Source organism: Mytilus californianus, unplaced genomic scaffold (assembly GCF_021869535.1).
Source record: "Mytilus californianus isolate M0D057914Y unplaced genomic scaffold, xbMytCali1.0.p SCAF_13, whole genome shotgun sequence".
In the NCBI taxonomy this organism is placed as follows: domain Eukaryota; kingdom Metazoa; phylum Mollusca; class Bivalvia; order Mytilida; family Mytilidae; genus Mytilus; species Mytilus californianus.
In genome coordinates this window covers 17,094,982-17,098,998 of record NW_026262615.1, presented here as the reverse complement: position 1 = coordinate 17,098,998, position 4,017 = coordinate 17,094,982, and positions in this window count along the sequence as shown.

The window sequence follows — 4,017 nt, the reverse complement described above, 5'->3', positions numbered from 1 at the left end:
AGGATGAGATGAATAATCTCAAGGCGCACTTGATAAGGAGTTTTCCAGGAACGCATATCAAACACATATTATTAGTGATGGATAACATGAAAAGAAACAAAAGCGAATCACTTCTGTTTTGAATTTTCCTTGGAGTTCTGTATTTTTGTTATTTTACTTTTTATCCTGTGACCACATAAAAAAGTCGAGAGCATCGAAAAATTGAAACACAGTTATTTATATGTTTTATTTAATTTAATTTTATTTTATTTCCTTAATGTATATTTAAACAAGTGTTCAACACTTATGAATATTATCATTCAATCTCTATGTTTAAAGTTAATCACTGATCCTATGACACTCATTTCCAATTGATATGATGAAAGTGTACTACTGATCATAGGATATTCACTTCCAATCTTTATGATGTAAGTTTACAACTGATCCTGGGATTCTCATTTTTAATTGATATGATGTGAGTTTACAACTGATCCTAGAATGATATTAATTCCTATCAGCTGAAAAGCAAACACTTGATGACTGTATTGCATGAAGAAAAAAAAGGCGGAAGACACCAAAGGAATATTCAAAATTTATAAGTCGACCGAAAACTGACAAGTTGACCGCAATGGCAAAAACACTCAAAATAACGAAAACACGAGTTAGTCTACAAAATCCTAGCAGAGCGAACCCCAAGAAAACAAACGGGGGGAGGGGGAGGAGGCAGGATGAGATGAATAATCTCAAGGCGCACTTGATAAGGAGTTTTCCAGGAACGCATATCAAACACATATTATTAGTGATGGATAACATGAAAAGAAACAAAAGCGAATCACTTCTGTTTTGAATTTTCCTTGGAGTTCTGTATTTTTGTTATTTTACTTTTTATCCTGTGACCACATAAAAAAGTCGAGAGCATCGAAAAATTGAAACACAGTTATTTATATGTTTTATTTAATTTAATTTTATTTTATTTCCTTAATGTATATTTAAACAAGTGTTCAACACTTATGAATATTATCATTCAATCTCTATGTTTAAACAATGAGCCAATTGAAATTCTCCAAGGACAAGTACTGTAGATATCCAGCATGAAGTTTTTCTTCATTCCTTTTTAAAAGCCTTAGACGACTACATATAATAATAGAGGTGGTATGGCGAGCAGAGGCTACGACTGTGAATGATGCTCTACTGAATGAAAGGCACGTTTTATTTCCTTGCAATAAAAGTTATCAAAAATGAAATATATATCTAATGTACAACTTCGCATGATGTTTCATAAGGTCAAGGTTGAGAAGTATGAAAACTGGCTTCTTCTTTTTAATACAACATGGATACTTCAGTGTAACTTAACGTGTCAACCACTAATCACATGTCACCATTAAGTTGTATATAGCACATCTCCAGAGTTATTGTTTTTGGAATGTTGGTAAATGTAAATATCTAAATATCATCGATAATTCTTATTGTTCTTTTTGATTATCATGAAGTATACTAGGGGTTATTTATTGCTGGTCCTTTCTCTAGACGAGCTTAATGTAGGTGGTAAGTGTCGTCTTGTGTCTTGTCAAATATTTCTTATATTTATATTTTTGTGCTCTTAAATTCTGATGAACTTTGGTATATTTACTGGTTGTTCTTATTTAAAAAAAATAGTTGGGTGTAGGTAATAATGGCAGTTTATTGTTTTGTAAAATATTGTTTGTGATTCTCGTCGGCCTGTTTATTTATCAAGTAGTCAACCATGGGCTCTTTATTATTTGTCCGTTTTTTCAGAGAAGTCGCGTGTATGTGGTAAGTGTCGTTCATTGCTCTGTTTAATATTTTTGTTAATTTGTTTGTTTCTTTTTTAACTCGTATCTATGAATCTATTGACATGTCCGATTTTGACAGACCGTTGTGTTTAGCACTTTGCATATCAGACATGGCCTTTGATTATATAACGATAACTGTATTTCTCTATTTTCTCTATACATATTATAGATAATATTATCAACGTTGACAATATGATATTTTCTGTCTTGATCGCCGTATTCGTTTTTTATTACATAATATGTTTTTTGCGGTCGTTTTTGTTTAGTATACACGTATATCAACGATAACCAGAGATTGATTTGTGGAATTCGAACCTCTATTTTTACGTATTCATAATATATATAAAAAAAAAGAAATGTCAAGAAAAATTAGACACAATTATATCATTTTGCTAATTGCAAACTAGTTCATACTTTTACTAAAAAACACTATACACATACTTCTACTATTGATAAGAATAACCATAATTATTAGACCACGCAAAACACAAGTAGTTTGCTATGTTTGCTTTTGGTTTCTTTTATACAAAATAACTTAATAAATTTGTTGCGCCCGAAGCCCTTTTTTGATTTACCTTCATCCGGAACGCCGAAACCTTAACATTAAGAAAGAGGGGTGTATAAATACAAGAAATATTATACAGGATTATGGTTACGATAATTGGAACATATACGTGGTCATCTCTAACACCGATATTCTACTTTATCGGTTGTCCCACTGTCTATATCACTCTGCTCATCTCTTAATAAAATTGCATATCATTGACCAGGCCTTAATAACTTAGACCCGGACTTATCAACGACGTCATAATGTCTGAACTGACGTTAATAACTGTGACCCCAACTTATCAACTTCCGGTTTGCTGGTGAAACAAAGAAAACCCTTGTTTTTATCATGAAAAATACGCAAATACATAAATCGATTATCTGGTTGTCTGCATATTGATATTGTAAAATATCAGCTGCTCGACACAATATGAAGCCTTTTGAACTCGTTCGCTACCCTCACTCGACAAAAAGCCTCATACTGTGACTCGAAGCTTATATTTTACGATATCAGTATGCAGACAACCTGATAATCAGTACATAAATTTCTGTCCATTCAATTTTTAATTGTCATTGCCTATAGTTTCGATAGGCAAATGGTAAGGTTTTCCATAAAACTGGTACAACTCCACCAAAATGTGCATTAACCACGACAGTAAATCTTTATAATACGTTGTAATTTACCGGTGATTGTACGTCTGTCTTACCGAAAGAGCTGGCTTAAGGTAATGGGTGTCGCTTGCTGTGCTGTCCAATATTTAACCATGCCTGTTTTCATGTGTGTGTATTATTTAATATATTAAAAGCTATTTAGAGCTATATTTTTTGCATATATGCTATGACTTTAATGAATACCTTTGTCTACCTCTTTATTTATAATATAATTGTGTCGCTGAGTTGCTTTACCATTGCTGGATACCAAACATAGCATAGCATAACTGCTTTCATTCAATCACAATATTGAGCGATCTATTTATGTTTTAATAAAATGGTATTGAGATGATACATGTGAATTGAAGGACGGATAAATATATTTACTTCGAGTGCAATCCAGTGTCAAAAACAATTAGTATTTTACAATTATAATTTATAATTTAATTGAATCTGCATAAGTTGTATGTATCAATGTACATTCGTTTGATTTAAAGAACCGACTACAGACTGTTTTTTAGATTCTGAAATCCCGCTCCGATTAAATTTTCAACAATTACAATTTAACATGTGAAGATGAAATAAGTTATTCACCTTGAATTAAAAAAAACCCAAATAAAACATAAAATTGTTTACACATTTGTTTACAAATTTAACTGCTTTTTGTTTAAAACACCGCATCATTCTTTATTAAGCTGTCGAACCAATAGAACCTGTAATCTTGTAGTTGTATTTTGTTGCTGTTTGTCATATTTGTGTTTTGTTCATTGTTATTGTTTTATACGTGTTTTGCATTTTGTCGCATGGAAGCATTTTTTTTCATATTAAATGTAAAATAAAAAAAAATACCGAACTCCAAGGCTCCAAGGGAAATTCAATACGGAAAGTCCTTTATAAAATGGCAAAATCAAAAGCTCAAACACATCTTCCGAATGAAAAACAACTGTTTATTCCTGACTTGGTTATGGTATGGGTGTGCTCATCGTGGACAGCTGTACGGTTGTTCCAATCTTTGTAAGTTGCATGG